The sequence below is a fragment of the Capsicum annuum genome, chromosome 3 (assembly GCF_002878395.1).
Source record: "Capsicum annuum cultivar UCD-10X-F1 chromosome 3, UCD10Xv1.1, whole genome shotgun sequence".
Lineage (NCBI taxonomy): Eukaryota > Viridiplantae > Streptophyta > Magnoliopsida > Solanales > Solanaceae > Capsicum > Capsicum annuum.
The window spans coordinates 27,683,073-27,707,626 of NC_061113.1; the positions used below are offsets into that span (position 1 = coordinate 27,683,073).

The 24,554-nt window shown below is 32.5% G+C and overlaps 1 long non-coding RNA gene across 1 annotated transcript; it reads left to right on the plus strand.

Annotated features, from left to right (window-relative positions):
- The first annotated feature begins 19,789 nt into the window (after window positions 1-19,789).
- LOC124897048 lies at window positions 19,790-24,230 on the plus strand. Its single transcript, XR_007053489.1, has 2 exons — window positions 19,790-20,153; window positions 23,428-24,230. It is a non-coding gene; the product is annotated as an uncharacterized LOC124897048 (long non-coding RNA).
- The last annotated feature ends 324 nt before the right edge of the window (window positions 24,231-24,554 follow it).

Here is a 24,554-nt window from a genome sequence, read left to right on the forward strand (position 1 = left end):
TACTTAGAAATTTGGCTAAGTGTTGAGACTTAGTCATTTTCACAACCTTAAAACTCTGAAGACTTTATTTCTGACCTTTCCAACCTTCGATAGTTGATATTTTAGCCAATTCATGATTTGGGAAGTCAATGAGTATTCTCGAATTAGTTTCAAATTTTTCGGACCACGTTTAGACCTCATTCGGTGCCCAAAATAGTAGAGCAACGCGATCTTGGGGCGCCGCATCACCCATCATGTCAGTCAACTTTTGTGCAGGAAAAGTACTGAGGCTCGAGGCAGTAGAGGCGAGACGCATTGAGTATCACATCGATGCCCCTGACGCGCTGCGTCTCCTTTAATGTCGATGCCCAGTTATTTTCAGCTTTTAAGTTTCCGCGTCCTAGGGGGCAAGTTAGTCATTTCCCCCACCTCTTTTCAGCTTTAACATGGGATTAAATCCCCAAAACACCAAAATAAGGTTATTATCTCTCAAAATCACCCAGAACTCATCCTAGGGTTTTAACCCAAAATTTAAGAGAGCTCTAAATTCAACTGTCACTTTTCTAAAATTCTTCAAGAATAGAAATCCCCATTACGAGAGCAACAAGAAGCACCCATTAGAAGTTCGAATAGAATCCCAAAGTCAAAAGTTCATTCAAAGCTTCTAATTCAAGGCATGTGGGGTTTGAACAAGAACACTCCCTTCGTTTTTGTGCGCAAAGCTATAATTTTTATCAAAATTATTTCATATTTTTGCAAGTGGATTGTACCCAATTTACTTTAAATTGAATTTATGAAGTTATAAAGTGCTCAAGTCTTGAATTGTATGATATTTCACCTATTTCATGTTTTGAATTGAGAATTAATGCTATAAATTGCATGTTACCATCATGAATTGTTGTTTTCAAGTGTTTCCAAGATTTATGTCATGATTTATGCTTCATTATGAAATTAAAATTTATCTGAGCATGAGTATAAGCTTTAAACCAAGTATGAGTTTTGGTGTTTTCTTGAAGATTATGTCACTTAGCGTGATTCAATAAGCAAGTGCTTTGACTTTAAAGAAAGATTTGTATTAAGTCTGAGTTAAGAAAGGAATCCACATTAAGGATGATTTTAAAGCAAAGAGAAATATGATTTTGGTCTTCATTATAGACCCTTGAGTTAATTTGAAGTGGATTTTCCTAAACGTTCTGCGCTGAGTATGGGAGTAGTATTTAGCACCAAGTTGGGTACGATTCCAAGGTTTCATGCCCCAGAACTATGTGCCACCATAGGTTGAGATACTTATCCCCACTATATGTGGATGACTAAGATAGTGATCACTAAAGTTGAGGTTCTATTACGATGGCAAGGGTAGAACAACACTCCCCAACGTGGGTGAGACGTTGGACTCCATGTAGCTCACATGGTTTATGTCGGTTAGAAGAAACTCCCAAAGCAGTCCCCTACTCTATTTAAGATAAAAGTATGTGTGTTGAAAGTTTGATCTTGAGATTCCCAAGTGTCCCAAGTCTTAAAGTTCCTAAAGTTCTAAGTCCTTAAGTTTTAAAAAAGTTCTATTCTCCTCGAGATAAAAGCATGAGTTTTGAAAGTACTGTTTAAAGTTTTCTTTAGCCTGCAACTTTTGAGACTAAGAGGAGAATACATATTTCAGAGTAAAGTGTAATAACTCATGAGATTTATATTACATGTTTTCTTGTTCATGATTTATGAGATTCAGATTTCAGTTTTATTCAAGCTATGTGAGTCATCTATAATAGCATGCACGTTTTCAATAAAGACTGATGATATTGATTATTTAATTGCATACACCCCCATATACTCAGTACATCCTCAAAGTATTGATTAACATATATGTCTGTGTGTTACATTGTCTCATAATGTAAGTTCAGGTGCTCAGTCCAAGCAGCGCCAGTGATCCCGAGTACGTTTATCTACATTCCCACAGTGGTGAGTCCTCATGGTTTGAGGACCTATTCTCCGGACATTCAACATTATTAGTAGTTGGTTTTGTTTATTTCAGTTTGAGTCAGTTGGGGGTCTGTCCCAATGACTCTCTAGTTCTTGATTAGTAGAGGCTTTGTCAGACTATATTATCAATGGTGTTATAGACTTTCCATTATTGTTTTGATATGCAGACAGTATTTTCTTATTATGCTAGTTTGATTTTGAGAAGATATAGCATTATTGTTTGATTTGACATCCTACAGTAAGTAGTAGAGATAGTAGCAGGCTCAAAGGGTTAGATTGGGGCTACTTGTAGCCCTAAGCACCGTGTGATGTTCTGGGATGAGATTCTGAGGTGTTACAACCAGGCCCACTGCTAGTCTGAAAATTCTAAAACTATTGATTAACTAAAAGTCTGGGCATGGGGGTTCTGGCTGAATACTAAGCATTACTCTAAAACATTCTTTGCGCCCACTTTCTACCCCAATTATTTCCTCCCTGGTGTTGACTACTATTCTAATCTGCTGATCTGGTCCTCTTGGCCTATCTATCTTTCTCACATGCATCCGCCACCCTTTTATTTTGCTCCTCCACCTGTTGCATATTAACAAACAACCTTGAGAAATCCATGTCTTTGTTCAGCATCGCTCCTTTGCACTCTAATACTATTTCATTCGAGAGACTGGATGCAAACTTCCTCATACGGGCCCTCATGTTTCCTTCCAATTCCAGAGAATAACGGGATAACTGGTTGAATTTCAGGGTGTACTCTTTGACGCTCATCTTTCCTTATTTCAAATTCATGAATTCTTCGGCCTTGGACTCCTTCAATTCCAAGGGAAAAAATCGTTCCATAAAATCTTCCAGTAAATTGCCCCACACCGACGGCTCAGCATCACCACCCTTTGAATCCTCCCACTCATTATACCATTAATTTGCCACATCTTTCAGTTGATAGGCTGCCAACTCCACACCTTAAACCTCATTCACGTGCATGACTCTAAAAATCTTCTCCAACTCATCAATGAACCCTTGAGGGTCCTCTTCAACCTTTGTGCCAGTGAACATGGGTGGTTTCAGTCTCATAAATTGACCAACCCGAGTAATTTCTGATGAACCAGATACCGAACCCATATCTTTCGACTGACGGGTCTGAGAGGCTACCAGTTGTGCAGTCATATGTATGGAAAGACTAAGCACAGTATTCGAAACCTCTCTCTGGGGAGGCTGGGTATAATTAACATTGGTCTGCGGAGCCCGGTGTGGACTGGTTGGAACCAGAGAAACTTTTGGAGTAGGGACAAATTCAGGGGTGTGAGCTCTATTACGGGTCCGTATCCCACGGGTTGGATGGACCTCTTCCGCTCGGGCACTCTACTCGTTGATTCTACGGGTAGGCATAGTAATTTTATGAAATATAAATAATCATTGATTAGGGGACATACAGACTATATGGCACGAACTAACTCATGAAAGAAGTGAGACATTCCTAAACGTCTTGTAGCCTCCCGCTTATAAGTGTGGCGTGCTACACACCCTTAAATAGGACTCTACCCAATGCAATTTCACAGATACCCTCGGACCATGAACCGTGCTTTGATACCAAGTTTCTCACGACCTGAACCGAGGCCCTAGCCGGGACAGACATCCCAAACTGTGAAGGCTTGAGCACCCCTATTCTATCTGGTAATCATACATAATGTTCATACAAAATAAAGAAATGCATAAGATTAATAAATGGCAACATGGTCACTTATTTTAATTCAGGATAACATACCAACACAGAGTTTATGAATCCTAATAACACTTAACAACCGTCTGGAAAATCTCTAACAAACAGATAACCAACATCATGTATAAATCATATTCTAAAACTGGGACAAGGCCCCCAGTTGACCACAACGGGAGAAACAATAGAAATCTGCACAACAGGCCTTTCGGAATAGAGAAGGCTCACAAACTGCTATCTTTGATCCGAACCGGTTTACTGCTGGATAGGGCCATGGGACTGTGCCTCAGATCCTGAGATATAGGGGGTCAATACATATGTACTGGTATGTGAAACAACTCAAAATAACATGTTTTAATACAAATAATTGAGAGCATTTATCGACACATTACACATAATTTCGTAAACCACATGGGCATTTTTAAGAATCTTCAAATGTTTTCCTTGAAAACATGACTCACGCTTTATCTTAATTCTAAGATAGATGGTACACCCTATATTTCTACAATCCCACAGCCATATAGAATCCGCCCTTAACTTGACGGCCAAGTCCTCAATCTAAGTATGCCTCATGAATTGGGGTCCTAATTTTTATTCTAGTATACCAAAGTCTCAAGGACAAGTATACATTAGTCTTAGCCAATCATATCACCTGAGTCGGCAAACTCGGTTTCCGGCGATGAGCATTTACACTTAAATGCTTTCTTCGGGTAACCATCTACCTCTCTTTAGGCCCAAATTTAGTTTTTTAAAACCATTCTCATGCAGTCAAAACATTCATCATTTATTCTGTTAAGGGCATACTATCACCGGGTATTATCATACCCTGACTTGCAAGTCCATATCATGACAAATTTATAGCCCCTTATTTTTAAAACATGCACATGAACACCCAAGATTTACAACATCACAATAGAGGTGTTACATTGAAGTCTCAAGAAGGCTTATACATTTTTCATCTATCTACAAGATTCAAAACATGTGGTGGTCATGTCAATTTATTCAATCATATGCAATTCTTTCCCTTTAAAGAAAGAATGTAGTTATAATAAGAAACTCCCCCTCATCATATATAAACCATATAAAATACCATGATATTGAGAAAAATTCACTTTTAAATCTTAAGGCATGCATTTCAAATCATTCACAATGGAAATATAAACTTTAGTTCGCAACAAGAACGGGAATTCATACTCATGCTCTCAATCAATCTTACAAAATACACTAAATCATGTATGAATATAGTTATAATTCAATTTCCAATGAAAATTGGTTCAATACAACATATATTTTCATCAAAACAGTCCCATGATGCATAACTTTCGAAAATAACATCGAATACTTCATTATAAATCATAATTGGGGATCTATAATCTTAATAAAACAATTAAACTTATGCCCAAGGTTTTTCGAGGAGTCTCACATACCTTATTTTCTTTAATTCGATGAATGAAACCCTAGCCTTGACTCCTTTTTTGATAATCTTGACTTAGTAGATGAATACTTTATCTATGGGAGGGAAGTTTGGGTTTTGTATAGAGAGATTTTGAGTGATTTTTTGGCATAATATGCCCTAAAGACGTTTTAATCTCATGTTATAGTCGGGATATGACGAGAGGAAAAGACTGGAATGCCCTCCCAAAGTTAGAAATTAAAAGAATCACGAACTAGGCACCAGACGCGATTATCGATGCGACGCATTGAGATCGCATCGAGACACTGGTTTGGCCAATGTGATTACCAAATCGGTGCGTCGAGATCGTATTGAGCCACTGTCTCAACCACCCAAACACATCCCAAACATGATCTAAAAAATCTGAAACTTTCTCAGAACAACCCTTTTACACTCCTGAACATGAATCAAACTTAAAAACCCATGTCTTAAGGTCAAAATGACCGATCTAGAATCATTAAAGTTTAAGAGCTTAAAATAAGGCCAATTCATTTCAACACTTAGAAATTTTTTAGATAAATAGCTCCTTAAATATGCCACCAAACTAGTTATTAATTCAAGAATGCTACGGGGCGTTACAATTTATTTTTAAGGATGTTATATACAACCTTCATCCCTAAAGCTCGTCTGGTTTGGATCAACTTTTTATTAAAATAAGGGATCTTTCTATCCTATTGCGTTGATATCAAAGTCTCTTAATTTTTCCATCGTTATATAGTTAAACGTGGGGAAATAGAATTGATTATTTTGAGATTCCATTGCATTGTTGTAGAATCTGCAATAGACTGCTTCCTTTTCAGTGTAATTTCTGTTTGAACTAGTCAAATGTATTGGTAATCCTTCTAAATCAGGTTGATCTGGCTTGGAATAAACATGATCTAAATAACCGAATTCAAATAATTTTGGCGAAATGAGCTAATCCTCCTGAGAAGATAGAAATCCTTGGATATAAACTTTTTATTTCGATGACTCCAAAAGTTTCTCCACAGGTTTTTAGTAGATTGTAAATCTGTTTGGTATATTTCAGATATTCTTACTCTTTCAGATGGAGTTTTCCTACCCAAAAAGAACCAAACTTATTTCCTGAAGAGAAGTTTGCTCTTTTTTATGATTTCTCAAAGGTTATTTCAGTTTTTACTGATTTTATTACTTCAGAGAATTTTCTCTGTATTTGTGCTCGGCTTTTAGCTTTGTTTGAAGACTCAGCCATCGGCATATACGGGCTTACCATCGAGATGCTTTTTGCACTAGGTGCTAGTGGGACATCTCCTACCATTTTATTAGCTTGATTTTTAGCTTTGTCCGAAGAATCAGCCATCGGCATATTTGGGCTGCTTACCATCGAGATATTTTTGGCACTATGTTCTTGTGGGACATCTCCTACCAATTTTTTAGGGATGATTTGTCGTCCCTTTGGTCTGGTTTCCAGATACTCGCATGGGATTTGGAATTCCGCCAAGTTTTCGGCTTGATCTATGTTAAGTCAACTCAATTAAAATTGTAATTTCTTTGCCTTTTTAGACAGTTACAAGTTTGTCTTGAATTTCGTAAAGCATGTTGCTTTTTTCATTTATGGTATCATCAATGTTATTCATTATCTTCCACATTCTGTTGATCAGTACTTAAGTTCTACTGTCCATATTGGACGTTTCTTGAAAGAACATCTACAAAAACATTGTCAAATCCTTTAATATTTTCAATTTTGAAAGTATAAAATAAAAATACTACCTGCCATCTGTGAAACCTTATGTATTGTGGGTCTGAAGGTAGTTTATTGAATATCAATCCTGATATTTGTGTATTGTCTGTTTTAATGATAAATGATTTTGGTAATAAAAATGTAGAAAACTTTTGTATTCTTTTTATTACCTCTAATAATTCTTTTTCATTTGTGGAATAGTTAACTTCAGCTTCGTTAAATGTTCCATTGGTATATCTACAGATTTCATTTAAATTCGATTGTGATAATGCTCCCAAATGATAATTAGAGGCATCAGTTTGTAGGACCAAATCATATTTTGGTTCTATTAATCTAAGCTTTGGTAGCTTAGTACATTCTTCTTTTAATTTTTGAACACAGAGAGTATGTCCGTTAGTCCATTCAAGTCGATTTGACTTTCGAAAGTGTTTTTGCAAAGTATTTCTCTTTTTTGCAAGCTCCGGGATGAATTCGCCTGCATAATTCAACATCCAAGAAACTTTTGTATTTCTTATTTTGTTGTTATTTGATCAGGAAATTCTATTATTTTCTTCGAAATATGATATTGTAATTCTATTTCATTTTTTGAAATTATCATTCCTAAGAATTCTATTTCATTTTTGCTTATTTCTGCTTTCTTTTGGCTTAAAACAATTTCATTATTAATACAAATATTTGAAAATTGTTTCAAATGTGTTAAGTGTTTTTGGTAGTTTTCTGAATAGACTAAAATATCATCTATGTAGATGATTAGGAAATTCTTTTTAGAAAATATTCTATCCAATTTACTTTGAAAAAAATGTGGTGTATTCTTTAGTCCAAACAACATTACTAACCAATCATAATACCCATTAGGAGTACTAAATGCTACTAGAGGGACTGATTTCTCTGAATGTTTAATTTGCCCAAATCCACTTTTGCAATCAAATTTTGAAAAGTAGTTTTTTTCCTTTAGCAAAGTTAATTTAATTATTTGTATTTGGGATAAAATATCCATCAAAAACATAATTTTTATTCATCTCTTTATAGTTTATGACCATTCGAGATTTTCCTCTTTTTAGTTCTGCGTAGTTTCTTACCATAAATGCAGCACTACTGTGTGGACTCCTACTTGCTCTTATTAATTTAAGATTAAGGAGTTCTTGTATCTTAATTTTGAATTCAGTTTTATCTTCTTCGTTATAAAGCATTGGTTTAACTCTTATGATGATATTAGGATCTTTAAGAGTTAAGACAGCTTTTTCATGATTATTATTCCATTTTTCTAAGAGTAGTTTTTAGGGGTATCTAAAAATTTCTTTTTAAAGATTCCCTTTTCTTTTATCAAGATATAAGAATTGTGTTTCCTTGGGATTTTTATAAATTGATTACATGGGATTTTAAAACTAACCATGTATATTGTTTAATGATAATTTTGAAACTATTGTTTAAAGTCATTTCCTAATAACAAATCAGTTTCAAGTTTATCATATGCAAAAACATGTTTTATAGAAACAATTTTAGATCATAAAATCATTTATACATTTTCTTTTTCATGTGTTAATTTTTCTTTATCTCCTGTAATACCGATAACAGAGGTATTAGCCTTATTAATATTCCAATTTTTTTATTAAAAGGGATTTCGCTAAACTGGTTTCGGAGTCATTATCTATTTGATAACAAGAAGTCAGTTTTGATTCGTAGGTTCAAAATTCTATGAATACCGATACTCTAAAAGAAGTTTCTTTAGGCATTAGATTTTAGGAATAAAACAAGTTTCATTTCCTAAGGTTATTTGGATTCCTTCTTTTTGGATATTGTATTGATCCAAGCTATTAAGAAATGTTCCCCCTAAAATTATGTTGTAGTCATTTTCATGATTACTAATATAGCAAGGAACTCTTATTTTAACTATTCCAAGTTGTATTGGTAACTCTACCCTTTTTGAACATTCGTAACTATTTTCTTCAAATATTTTGTAAATATAAGGCTTACCTTTAAATCTAACTAATCCACCTAGGATACTTTCCTTGACATGATTTGCTGATGATCCTGACTGTATTAGGATTGTTTGCTTGTTCCGATCGCTTTCATTAAAGAATCTTCCTGAAACTTCTGTAACATTGTTAGAGCTTTCATTGCTAAATCTTATGGAATTACCTTTTTGTATGAAGTTTCTCCTGTATTCTATGGAGAGTCTTGAGCTTGAAGTAGTGGAGCTTCCTATTTCTTTAGCTTTTCCCACATAAATTTCATATTCAGTAGCAATACTTGGTTGTTGAATCTCTGCTTCAACTATTCTGGCTATTCCTGTGCATTCTTGGTCGATTTCGACAAGGCTTTTAGTTTTATAGTCATTTCCATAATTTGAATTGGTAACCGTATATAGAGCTTGATAATAAATGCTCATAATATGATTACCTGGTTTAAATAAATCTTTTCTTTTTACTTGAAAGTGCAAACTTAAAGCTTCGTTAAAATTTACATCTTTTAATGATATACAATACCTGAGATAATAGGTGAATAATAATTTGGTATAAGTCAAATTTCTTTCAACAATACCTAGGTTTCCTTCTTTGGTATTAATAAATCTTTCATCTGAAAGGTTAATTACTATGGGACAGTTTATTCCCTCTTTAAAAGTAGATTTAAACATTATTTGGATTCCTCCAAGATGAACATAATTCATCTTTTTCCTATTCCTTTCTGGAATTTTTCTTAAAATTTGGTTGATCATAGTCTTTGTTAGTAAGTTAAGCTTATATCTTCCAGTAGTTTGAGTGACTTCAATTCTTTTTTCTATCTCCTGATATTAATGACAAGAGATTTTATTTCTTGAAAAAGTTCTTTGTAGTTTATTGAATATACTATCTTCCGTTCGAAGATTAAATTTTAATCTTTGGATTTTTCTTAGCAATTCTCCATCAAATGTTGCTTTTAATGCATATCCTCACTGATCTTCTTCAGCCTATATAACCTGAGTGTTTTTTTTTATGTTCTCAATTTCTTGATTCATTCTTTTGAATTAGAACTTGATTCTGAGAATTTTTCATAGAGTTCTATATAAAAGTCTTCACTTTTAATAGATGAAACTGTCTCTAGGTCTGACTTAATCTCTTCTCTATCTATTTTAAATATTTTGACTCTTTTCTTGTTACATTCATAACTTTTGTGGCCTTTTTCTCCACAATTATAGCATTTGCATTTATCCGTAGATTTATTTTTGAAATTTCTTCATTTTTAAAGTACCTTTTTCTCGGTACATAATTTTTCTTGAAAATATTTTTCCTTTTTATTAATCCCTTGATTTTTTTTTTCTTTTTAAATAATTTCTTTCATGATATCCCCACTGAGATGCTGCTTCTGTATCTTCACAGTAGATCTGCGTACCAATTCTTTTAGCTTTTCTTTGCATATTTTTAGCATGCAAAGCTGGCTAAGTCTTTGATTAAGGAAGGCAATCCTTCTTACTAGAGAGTCATACGTTTGATCTTCTTTAGCATATTCCTCTCTAAAACAGCTAGCCTAATATCTTGGTAGCTTTTGATAGTATTTTTTCATATATGGAGCCATGTTTGCACTACTATCAAATAGATTGTAGTAATATATTTCAAACTCGCAAGTATATACTTGAATATAATTCATTTTATAAATTTGAAGTTTGCCATTCTGCGGCTAGCAACCTTTCCTTTTCTTTTCCTTGAGAAATATCTCCTTGGCTTCCTAGAAATTCAACTCCTACATATTTCACTATGTGATTTATCCCTTCTCGCGTTGATTTGTTAAATTTTTCTACAACTTCTAATCTGAATATTTTTTCAGTTTCTTATAATATTCCTTTAAACCAATTATCTACCTTTCCAGTAAAGGTGTTTGTGGCTATTAAGTACTTTTTGTCACTACTGTAATTGGTTCCTTTTCCTAAGATAAAGAATAGTTCTAGGTTTTTGACCCATAAGTCCAAAAATTCTCTTGGTTTTCTTTTACAGTCTAAATCTAAAAACTAGTAGATCCAACATCTCCTACTGGGAGTCTATTTGGCATAAATTTAGCTTTAGAATTTATATGGTATTGACTATTATAGTCTTTCCATTTTTTAGATTTAGGTAGAAAATTACTCCCTGGTACTGGCTCATTGAACGAGCTTCCTTCTTCGTTAGGGTTTCTAAAGTTTCCTTGGGGTCTTCCCTTATCCCCATGGTTGGTATGAACACGGTAGTTTTGATCATTAAGATCAAGCTCTTTCAGAGCATAGACTAGTTCGTCTAGTTCATTCATTTTCTTTTATTTCCGTAAGGTCTTCTACTTTGGTTTTAGAGGTAGAAACTTCTTCTATATCTTTATTTTTAGGAATTTCTAACTCTTCTTTTAATTTTTGTAATGCTTCTTTGTGTCTTTTTTCGAGAAAATTAAATATAATTTTTTCATTAAGACTTCTTTTCTGATAGATTCCTTTGTTGGAAATTCTTGGAATGAAGATTTCATCCCTAATTCTTTTTTCCATTTCTTTATTAAAAGTATCAGCCTTTTCAATAAAACTGTTTATTTTAGTTGGTGAGCTATCTTTAATGATTTTGATTTCTTCTTCTATCAGATTTATTTTAAGGACTATATGTCTTTGCATATCTAAAAGATCATTTAGTTTTTCTAAAGTTTCTTTATTACTCATTTAAAAAGATTATGTTCTAATTTATACTCTAGATGTCAGATTTCCTGTTCTAGCTCAAATATTATTTTCTTTTGAAAGAATAATAATTTTTTGCAGATTCCTGAAAATGAGTTGTAGGCATAACGTTCTTTTTCGGAATTTAAGCTCTTGCTTTAGTTATGATAAAACTTTTAAAGCTTTTTCTTTATCCATTGGATAGGTTATATTTAGGTGGTTTAAACCTAATCTTGTTATAATTAAGTAGTATAATCCCAATTCTTCTAGATTTTAAATGTCCTATTAATTTTGCTTCTAAGCTAGACATCATAGTAATTAGATGTTCTAACTCATGAAGATCTTCTTGATTTCACTCAATCTTTTATATTCTAAATAATTACTATTTAGAGCTCTTTTGACTTCTTTGAAAGACTGTATATTTTTATATAGTCTCCTCATATTGAGATTTTATCTATTAGTTTAATAATTAGGTTAAGTTAGCTACTTGGCTTTGATACCAATAATATGGGGGTTGTTCTCAAATAGGGTGTGCATGCAGAATTTTAATTCACTTAATAAGTGAAATAACCATCATCATACCAATAGTATGGATCATCATCACTATCTACATATGAATAGTCATGCATAGACCATTGTTCTTGAACAGATGATCTATAATTTTTTCAAGAATTTTTTCTTGTAAATCTTTATTTAATTTTATCACATTTAAAATAGTGATTAAAGTTTTTTCATCTAAGAAAATGATATAGTAACTCATTATTCAGTATAAAAAGTAAATTTCTTTATTAAAAGTTTGATGCTTTTATGCTGAAATTCTTGTATTTCTTATCACATATGAGTTTTATCAAGAGACCTGAATAAAAGTATTTTAATCTATTAATTTCAGAAATATTAGAAGTACTATTCAATCGATAGATCTTTTGATAATAGTATCTTAATTTTGTTATATAAAGTCAAAAAGGTATACATATAAACTCTTATCATTTCATGAACATATTAACATAAGAAAAATTTGTCTTCATATCTACTTTGTACACTCATACATATTATGTGTTACTAAGTACCTATAGGGAATATTAAAATCATGAATTATCTATCTTTATATCATGAGAGTGGTACAACCACCATTAAAGAATCTTAGAAAAAGATTTTGGGAAGCCAAAACAAGCATAGAAGCTCTTAACAGAGATATAACAAAATTAAAATACTATTATCAAAAGATCTATCGATTGAAAAGTACTTCAAATATTTCTGAAATTAACAGATTAAAAATACTGTTATTCAGGTCTCTTGATAAAACTCGTAAGCGAAAAGAAATACGAGAATTTCCGCATAAAAGCATCAAATTTTTAATAAAGAAAATTACTCTTTATACTGCATAATGAGTTATTATACTATTTTCTTAGATGAAAAAACTTTAATTACTATTTAAAAGGTGATAAAATTAAATAAAGATTTACAAGAAAAAATTCTTGGAAAAATTATAGGTGACTATTCATATGTGGATATTGATGATGATCCATACTATTGGTATGATGATGGTTATTTCACTGATTAAGTGAATTAAAATTCTGCATGCACACCCTGTTTGAGAACAACCCCCATATTATTGGTATCAAAGCCAAGTAGCTAACTTAACCTAATTATTAAACTAATAGATAAAATCTCAATATGAGGAGACCATATAAAAATATTCAGGCTTTCAAAAAGTCAAAAGAGCTCTAAATAGTAACTATTTAGACTATAAAAGATTGAGTGAAACTCAAGAAGATCTTCATAAGTTAGAACATCTAATTACTATGATATCTAGCTTAGAAGAAAAATTAATAGGACATTTAAAGTCTAGAAAAAATGGGGTTATACTACCTAATTTTAACCAGATTAGGTTTAAACCACCCAGATATAGCCTATCCAATGGATAAAGAAAAAGCTTTAAAACTTTTATCATAACTAAAGCAAGAGCTTAACTTCCGAAAAAGAACGTTATACCTACAACTCATTTTCAGGAATCTGCAAAAAATTATTATTCTTTCAAAAGAAAATAATATTTGAGCTAGAACAGGAAATCTGACATCTAGAGTATAAATTAGAACATAATCTGTTTAAATGAGTAATAAAGAAATTTTAGAAAAACTAATGATCTTTTAACTATACAAAGACATATAGTCCTTAAAATAAATCTAATAGAAGAAGAAATCAAAATCATTAAAGATAGCTCACCAGCTAAAATAAATAGTTTTATTGAAAAGGTTGATACTTTTAATAAAGAAATGGAAAAAATAATTAGGGATGAAATCTTCATTCCAAGAATTTCCAACAAAGGAATCCATCAGAAAGGAAGTCTTGATGAAATTTTTTAATCTAATTTTCTCGAAAAAAGACAAAAAGAATCATTACAAAAATTAAAGAAGAGTTAGAAATTTCTAAAAATAAAAATATAGAAGAAGCTTCTACCTCTAAAACCAAAGTAGAAGATCTTACAGAAATAAAAGAAAATGAATGAATTAGACGAACTAGTCTATGCTCTGAAAGAGCTTGATCTTAATGATCAAAACTACCGTGTTTATACCAACCATGGGGATACAGGAGGACCCCAAGAAAACTTTAGAAACCCTAAAGAAGAAGGAAGCTCGTTCAATGAGCCAGTACCAAGGAGTAATTTCCTACCTAAATCTAAAAAATGAAAAAAACTATAATAGTCAGTACCATGTTAATTCTAAAGCTAAATTTATGCCAAATAGACTCCCAGTAGGAGACGCTGGATCTACCCAATTTTTAGATTTAGACTGTAAAAGAAAACCAGGAGAATTTCTGAAATTATGGACCAAAAACCTAGAACTATTCTTCATCTTAGGGAAAGGAACCAATTACAGCAGTGACAAAAAGTACTTAATAGCCACTAACACCTTTACTAGAAAGGTAGACAATTGGTTTAACGGAATATCAGAAGAAACTGAAAAAATAATCAGATTAGAAGTTGTAGAACAATTTAACAAATCAACGCGAGAAGGGATAAATCACATAGTGAAATATGTAGGAGTTAAATTCCTAGGAAGCCAAGGAGATATTTCTAAAGGAAAAGAAAAACAAAGGCTACTAGCCGCAGAATGACTAGAAAAACTTTAAATTTGTAAAATAAAGTATATTCAAGAATATACTTGAGAGTTTGAAACATATTACTACAATCTATTTGATAGTAGTGCATGGCTCAATACATGGAAAAATACTATCAAAAGCTACTAGGATATTAGACTAGCTATTTTAGAGAGGAATATGCTAAAGAAGGTCAAACGTATGACTCTCTAGGAAGAAGGATTGCCTTCCTTAATCAAATACTTAGCTAGTTTTGCATGCTACATAATATGAAAAGAAAAGCTAAAAGAATTAGTACCCAGATCTACTGTGAAGATACAGAAGCAGTATCTCAATAGGGATGCCATGAAAGAAATCTTTTAAAAAGAAAAAGAAAAACCAAGGAATTAATAAAAAGAAAAAACATTTCCAAGACAAATTATGTACCGAGAAAAAGGCACTTTAAAAAACAGTGAAATTTCAAAAATAAATCTACAGATAAATGCAAATGCTACAATTGTGGAGAAGAAGGCTACAAAAGTTATGAATGTAACAAGAAAAGAGTCAAAATATGTAAAATAGATAGAGAAGAGATTGAGTTGGACCTAGAGTCAGTTTCATCTATTAAAAGTGAAAACTTTTATATAGAACTCTATGAAGAATTCTCAGAATCAAGTTCTGATTCAGAAGAATGAATCAAGAAATTGAGAACATAGAAAAAACCACTCAGGTTATAGAGGCTGAAGAAGATCAGCGAAGATATGCATTAAAAGCAATTTTCGATGGAGAATTACTAAGAAAAATTCAAGGATTAAAATTTAATCTTCGAACGGAAGATAGTATATTCAATAGACTACAAGAACTTTTTTAAGAAATAAAAGCTCTTATCATGAATATCAGGAGATCGAAAAAGTAATTGAAGTCTCTCAAACTACTGGAAGGCATAAGCTTAACTTACTAACAAAGCCTATGATCAACCAAATTTTAAGAAAAAATACAGAAAGAAATAAGAAAAAGATGAACTATGTTCATCTTGGAGGAATCCAAATAATGGTTAAATCTAATTTTAAAGAGGGAATAGACTGTCCCATGGTAATTAACCTTTCAGATGAAAGATTTATTAATACCAGAGAAGGAAACCTAGGTATTGTTGAAGGAAATTTGGCTTATACCAAATTATTATTCACCTATTATCCCAGGTATTGTATATCATTAAAAGATGCAAATTTTAAAGAAGCTTTAAGTTTGCACTTTCAGGTAAAAAGAAAAGATTTATTTAAACCAAGTAACCATATTATGTGCATTTATTATCATGCTCTATATACGGTTACTAATTCAAAATATGAAAATATCTATAAAAATAAAAGCTTAGTCGAAATTAACCAAGAATGCACAGAAATAGCCAGAATAGATGAAGCAGAGATTCAACAACCAAATATTCCTATTCAATATGAAATTCATGTGGGAAAAGCTATAGAAATAGGAAGCTCCACTATTTCAAGCTCAAGAATCTCCATAGAATACAGGAGAAACTCCATACGAAAAGGTAATTCCATAAGATTTAACAATGAAAGATCTAACAATGTTACAGAAGTTTCAGGAAGATTCTTTAACGGAAGCGATTGGAACAAGCAAACAATCCTAATACAGTCAGGATCATCAGCAAATCATGTCAAGGAAAGTATCCTAGGTGGATTAGTTAGCTTTAAAGGTAAGCCTTATATTTACAAAACGTTTGAAGGAAAGAGTTACGAATGTTCAAAAATGGTAGAGTTACCAACACAACTTGGAACAATTAGAATAGGAGTTCCTTGCTATATTAGTAATCATGAAAATGACTACAACATAATTTTAGGGGAAACATTTCTTAATAGCTTGGATTAATACAATATCCAAAAAGAAGGAATCCAAATAGCCTTAGATGAAACTTGTTTTATTCCTAAAATCTAATGCCTAAAGAAACTTCTTTTAGAGTATCGATATTCGTAGAATTTACAACCTACGAAACAAAACTGACTTCTTGTTGTCAAATAGATAATGGCTCCGAAGCCAGTTTAGTGAAATCCTTTTTAATAAAAATTTGGGATATTAATTTGGCTAGTACCTCTGTTATCGGTATTACAGGAGATAAAGAAAAATTAACACATGAAAAAGAAAATGTAAAAATGATTTTAGGATCTAAAATTGTTTCTATAAAACATGTTTTGCATAAGATAAACTTGAAATTGATTTGTTATTAGAAAATAACGTTATACAACAGTTTCAAAATTATCATCAAACAATATACATGGTTAGTTTTAAAACCCCATGTAATCAATTTATAAAAATCTGAAGGAAACACAATCCTTATATCTTGATAAAAGAAAAGGGAATCTTTAAAAAGAAATTTTTAGATACCCCTAAAAACTAGTCTTGTAAATATCTCTATCTTGAGAAAATAAAACAAGATTTACAAGTTTCTTAAGGAGAAAACCCATTAGAAAAATGAAATAATAACCATGAAAAGCAGTCTTAACTCTTAAAGATCCTAATATCATCATAAGAGTTAAACCAATGCTTTATACGAAAAAGATAAAACTGAATTCAAAATTCAGATACAAGAACTCCTTAATCATAAATTAATAAGAGCAAGTAGGAGTCCACACAGTAGTCCTGCATTTATGGTAAGAAACCACGCAGAACAAAAAGGAGGAAAAGCTCGAATGGTCATAAACTATAAAGAGCTAAACAAAAATTATGTTTTTGATGGATATTTTAGCCCAAATAAAAATAATTTAATTAACTTTGCTAAAGGAAAAAACTACTTTTCAAAATTTAATTGCAAGAGTGGATTTTGGCAAATTAAACTTTCAGAGGAATCAGTCCCTCTAACAGCATTTAGTACTCCTAATGGGCATTATGAATGGTTAGTAATGTCGTTTGAACTAAAGAATGCACCACAATTTTTTCAAAGAAAAATAGATAGAATATTTTTTGAAAAAAATTTCCTAATCGTCCACATAGATGATATTTTAGTCTGTTCAAAAAACTACCAAGAACACTTAACACATTTGAAAGAATTTTTAAATATTTGTGTTAAAAATGGAATTGTTTTAAGCTAAAAGAAAGCAGAAATAAGCAAAAATGAAATAGAATTCTTAGGAATGATAATTTCAAAAAAATAGAATAGAATTACAACCTCATATTTCGAAGAAAATAACAGAATTTCCTGATAAAATAACAACAAAATAAGAAATACAAAAGTTCCTTGGATGTTTGAATTATGCAGGCGAATTCATCCCGGATCTTGCAAAAAAGAGAAATCATTTGCAAAAACTCATTCGAAAGTCAAATCGACTTGGATGGACTAATGAACATACTCTTTGTGTTCAAAAATTAAAAGAAGAATGTGCTAAGAAACCAAAGCTTAGATTACCAGAACCAGAAGATAATTTGGCCCTACAAACTGATGTCTCCGATTATCATTGGGGAGAATTATTACAAACAAATTTAAATGAAATCTGTAGATATACCAGTGGAACATTTAACGAATCTGAATTTAACTATTCCACAAATGAAAAAGAATTATTAGCGGTAATAAAAGGAATACGAAAGTTTTCTACACTTTTATTACCAAAATCATTTGTCGTTAAAACAAACAATACACAAATATCAGGATTGATATTCAATAAACTACCTTCAGAACCACAATACGGAAGGTTACACAGATGACAGGCATTATTGTCATTTTATACATTCAAAATTGAAAATATTAAAGGATCTGACAATGTTATTGCAAATTTTGTTTTAAAAAACGTCCAATATGGACAATAGAACTCAAGTACTGATCAACAGAATATGGCAGAAAATGAATGACATTGACGATGCCATAAATGAAAAAAGCTACATGTTTTTCAAAATTTGAGATGAACTTATAATTTTGTTTGAAAAGGTAAAGAAATTACAATTTGAATTGAGTCGACTTAACACTGATCAAGCCAAAAACATGGCGGAATTCCAACTCCTATGCGAGCATCTGGAAACCAGACCAAAGGGACGACAAATCATCCCTAACAAAGTGGCAGGAGATGTCTCACTAGCACATAGTGCCAAAAACATCTCGACGGTAAGCCCGGATATGTCGATGGTTGAATTTTCAGACAAAGCTAAAAGCCGAGCACAAACACAGAGAAAATTCTCTGAAGTAATAAAATTAGTAAAAACTGAAATAAACTCTAAGAAATCAGAAAAAAGAACAAACTTCTCTTCTGGAAATAAGTTTGCTTCTTTACCGGTAGGAAAAGTCCATCCGAAAGAGGAAAAATATCTAACATTTACTAAACAGATTTACAATCTACTAGAAACCTATGAAAAAACTTTCGGAGTCGTCGAAACAAAAAATTTATGTCCAAGGATTTCTATCTTTCCAGGAGGATCATCTAGTTTCACAGCAAAATTATTTGAATTCGGTTATTTAGACCGTGTTTATTCCAAGTCAGATCTATCTGAATTAGAAGGACTACCAATACATTTGACTAGTTCAATCAGAAATTACACCGAAGAGGAAGTAGTCTATTACAGATTCTACAGCATTGCAATGGAATCTCAAAATAATCAATTATATTTCCCCACGTTTAACTATATAACGGTGGAAAAATTAAGAGATTTTAATATCAACGCAACAGGAGTTGATGAAAAAATCTCCTATTTTAATAAAAAGTGAATTCAAATCAGACGAGTTTTAGGGATGGAGGTTGTATATAACATCCTTGAAAACAAATACAAAGAAAATTATAATGTCCTCCTCAACAGGGATACAAACTGGATTTTAATGATCAAAGGGAAATTGAAATCAGTAGTCTTAAGGGACAAAATCGCTGAGTTCAAAACACACCAATTCCCAACTACTCCAGAAACCTGGACCATGGCATGTAAATTCCTAGAACATGGACATCTCAAAAGAAATAATGGAGAAAGCTCATCAATGTTCGAAGAAATTTAATTTGCAGCTGTAAAAAGAATCCAGCAATAGAAGAAAAGATGTAAAGCAAAAGCACTTACGTCAACATAATTGTCGGCACCAGACGACAAAAATAATAAAGAAAACTGGACCCCACGGGCCAAAAGTAGCCAATAAGAAAGGAGAAGAATCTTATTTCTTATCCTGATAAGAGATTAGAAGAGAAATAAAGTTTTTTAAAGGGATGACCCTGAAGAAAACAAATATTGTAATTCTACCCCTCCTTGTGTCTATAAAAGGTGAGATAGAAATTCATAGAAGGTAGACTACACATTTCTCTGAATATCTCTTTCTTAGAAAATACTAGGTATCTTCTATATGAGTGAGTGAGAAACACTTCTCCCGCGAGGGAAAAGTAACAAATAGTTTGTGTGTGAGTATAAGGAAGATCTGATTAAAGATTTTTCCTGTGTTGTAATATATTCATGAAATAAAAAGTTTGTTTTATATATCTTTTGTCATTTCTATATGTTGGTGATAAATGAAGGTTGCAATCTTCAGCCTCGACGGAGGAAGAACGGCACAATAGCCTGAGACAGTGAGTCGCAATAGGCTAAATAATTCTTCATAGCCGGAAGGAGAAGCACTACGATGTTGATACAGCCAATATAAAAGAAAGTCAAAAAGGTATACGTATAAACTCTATCATTTCATGAACATATTAACATAAGAAAATTTTTTATTCATATCTACTTTGTACACTCATACATATTATGTGTTACTAAGTACCTATAGGGAATATTAAAATCATGAATTATCTATATTTATCATCATGAGAGTGGTACAACCACTACTAAAGAATCTTAGAAAAAGATTTTGGGAAACCAAAACAAGCATAGAAGCTCTTAACAGAGATATAACAAAATTAAAATACTATTATCAAAAAATCTATCGATTGAAAAGTACTTCAAATATTTCTGAAATTAACAGATTAAAAATACTGTTATTCAGGTCTCTTGATAAAACTCGTATGCGAAAAGAAATACGAGAATTTCAGCATAAAAGCATCAAACTTTTAATAAAGAAATTTACTCTTTATATTGTATAATGAGTTATTATACCATTTTCTTAGATGAAAAAACTTTAATCACTATTTTAAAGGTGATAAAATTAAATAAAGATTTTCTTGAAAAAATTATAGATTATCCTGTTCAAGAACAATGGTTTATTCATGACTATTCATATGTGGATAGTAATGATGATCCATACTATTGGTATGATGATGGTTATTTCACTCATTAAGTGAATTAAAATTCTGCATGCATACCCTGTTATATATTTATAAAAAGTAATTTTCATCCTAAAATATAATTTTTCATCGAAAGAATTCATCTGCACCCCTAATTATATGCTAGTTCCGCTCCTCTTGAAAGCTCCCAATAGAATTCGAGAGCAGGAAAGAAAACATCCCGCATCACACATGAATCATCAAATATTACGCGTAAAAGAATAAGTCTTGAGTTTTTATTTGTTCTTTTGGGCTGTCTTTTGTCATTTTCTAATAGACGTTTCTAATGGGTATTCAATATTAGATTATTTTTCTACCATCAGATTCATATATCACAGATATTATTTTCTACCATTAGATTCATATATCACGGACAACATGACTTTTTGCTTTAGATTCATATATCACAGACAATATGACTTTTTGCTTATGGAAGTATCCTTGCTTCTCAATGCCCCAGTATCCAAGTGGTTGGTTACACGCAGCTATTTATACGCACATATATAATTTCCTTTTGATCTCTTTCATATCTTCATAGTACCTCGTTAAGTAAAATATGAATAAAGCTCTTTGGAGGATATACGTCTTTGAAAATAAAGCATTACCTAATACTTCCTAGAGTGTTAAATGATTTTCTAAAAATCGACTTTAACCTGTCGAATTAAATCAAACCAATTATTTAGAGGGGGCCGCGGGGGGGGGGGGGCGGAGTTAAGGAAAATTATAAGTTTCTATATAAATTTATAGCCATACCGAATTATTCGTTTTCATAAATGTAATTAAAAATAATGTTTAAACATCACTTTTTCGCCAGTTTCACATTTCAACTATCCATTTTTCTATTCCCCTACTTAAATATCATCTTTTCGTACAGTCCATACCTCAACTATATGGATCAAATATTTGATTAACTCAACATTGAAGTGTGTTTTAAGATAGTAGTGACTGTTTAGATAAGTAAATGAAACAATGAATGAGGTATAAAAGTTTTTGAAAAATCTATAATAATTTTAATATATTTCTGACCATTAACTTATAAATAAATAAATATATAAATTAGTGCTTTCAACCAAGGGACCAACGACCGATTGCTGGTATATCTGAGTCCACTGACTCAGATACTATGGAAATATACTATTATTCGCACCGTCATTTTCCTGTGAAGTATAGTCTTCAAGCTTTTTCTAACATGGTAAATACGTAGCTTGATAAAATCCCTAGAGCTATTGAACCAAGTTCGTTGATATGGTTCTTAGAGGAATGAACAAGCTTTATTGATTGAAAAATGATTTGTTCTGATTACATTGTTAGTGATGCAATTGCTACTTATTTAGAAAAATAACCGACTCCACTAACATCCAACTCCACTAACTTGACAGTTGTACACCAGCTGTACACCACTCTTTTTCTAACAAACTACAACAATCTAACTGACTAGTCTCTTTACTCCCCCTCAAGCTGGTGACCGGAAAACATCAAGGACTCTCGGCTTGGAAAGAAGAAACTGATGTTGAGCTGCTGGAAGTCCTTTAGTCATGAGATCAGCTAGTTGAATGTTGGAGGGGACATGAACTGGTTGCAGTAAACCTGATTTGATTCTTTCTCTGATAAAATAACAATCGATTTCTATGTGCTTAGTTCTCTCATGAAAAATAGGATTAGCAGCAATTTGTAGTGCAGCTTTATTATCACAAAACAACTTCACAGGCATGGTTAAGGTCACTCCAAGCTCTGGCAATAAACCAGTCAGCCATATCACTTCAGCAGTTGCACCTGCCATGCTCTTATACTCAGCTTCTACTGAGCTTCTGCTCACTGTATGTTGTTTCTTAGATTTCCAAGAAACCAAAGAATCACCCATCATGACTATATACCCTGAAACTGAGCTTCTAGTGTTGGGACAAGATGCCCAATCAGAGTCACAGAAGTCAGTCATAGATGTGATCTCATCTTCTTTAAGTAAAATTCCAAGTCCAGGATTACCCTTCAGATACCTCACCACCCTTAGTGCACCATCCATGTGAGACTTTTTAGGTCTCTGCATAAATTGGGTTAATGTTTGTACTGCAAAGCAAATGTATGGCCTTGTAATAGTGAGGTAAAACAATTTTCCAACCAGCTTTTGATAACCAAGTATGTCATCTATTTCTGGATCATCAGATGGACCAACTTGGAGGTCATACTCTATAGAAGTTAATTTCTTATTGACCTCTAATGGTGTTGGAGATGGTTTTCACCCACTCAGGCTAATTTGTGAGATCAGTTCCGACACATACTTTCTTTGGTTGAGAAATATACCTTTGTCAGACCTGAGTACTTCAATCCCCAAGAAGAATCTTAATTGGCCCAAGTCTTTCACCTTGAATGCCTTGTTCAATGTGTCTTTTGCATGCTAAATTAGAGTAGAGTTACTCCTTGTGATAAGCAGATCATCAACATAAACCAAGACCACTACAATATCATGTCCTGATCTCTGAATAAATAGTGAGTGATAATAGCTGCTTTGTGTATAGCCACCAGCAATTAATGCATTTGTGAGCTTAATATTTCACTATCTGGAAGCCTGTTTGAGTCCATATAATATTTTTTCAGTTTGCATACCAGTTTACTTCCTTGTCTCTGAAATCCTTGAGGCAATTCCATGTATACATCTTCATAAAGATCTCCTTGTAGGAAAGCATTATTTACATCCATTTGGAAGATGTCCCACTTCTTGGAGGCTGCCAGGCTTATCACAGCTCTGACTGTCATAATTTTAGCAACAGGTGAGAAGGTATCATGATAATCCAAACCTTCCTGCTCATTGTATCCTTCGCAAATAATCTAGACTTGTATCTTTTAATGCTTCCATCAGCTTTATATTTAATCTTGTATACCCATTTAAAACCTATGGCATGTTTCCCTGGTGGCAGAGGGACCAGGTCCCAAGTCTGATTTTCCTCCAAGGCTTGAATTTCAAGCTACATAGCCTTAATCCAGTGTTCATTTTTTGCGGCTTCTTTAAGATTTTGTGGTTCAATTTGAGCTAAAAAGGCTTGCAGATAGGCTTGGTATGCTGGTGAGACATTATCATAAGACAACACATCTGAGATAGAATAAAGGGTCACACCTCCAGACTTACCACCAGATTTAGTAGTTACATAATCCTTTAACCATATTGGCAGATTGGCACTCCTTGTTGTCCTTCTCAAGTCTGCTGGGTGTGGAACAGGTGGAAATGAATGTTCCACTGGTGACACTTCATCAGCTTCAACTGTAGAATGTTGCGTATTATTTGCAACTTCTGGAACACCAGAAAAGCTAGCAGGATTATTATATACAGGGGCATATGATGCAGGCATGGGTATTGGAGAAGGGTCAGGATGGTGATGATCATTGACAGAGTGTGGAACATAAAAAATAGTGGTTCCTTCATATGTGATTCCCTTTAAAGGAAAGACGTCCTCTCTGAATACCATATCTCTACTGACCCAACATGTGTTCTGTTGAAGATCAAATAACTTATATTCCTTTGAGTCTCAAAATAACCAATAAAAACTGCTCTTTTGGATCTTGGTTCAAACTTATCTTCTTTAGGTAAAGTAGATGCAAAACATAAGCAACCAAAGACCCTTAAGTGATCATATACTACAGGTTTCTTATATAAAATTGTATAAGAAGACTTTCCTTGCAAAATTGGTGTAGGCAATTTATTTATAAGATATGTTGCAGTTATAACACAATCTCCCCAGAAACTATTAGGGATGGAACTCTAAAATTTAAGAGCTCTAGCTACCTCAAGAATGTGTCTATGTTTTCTC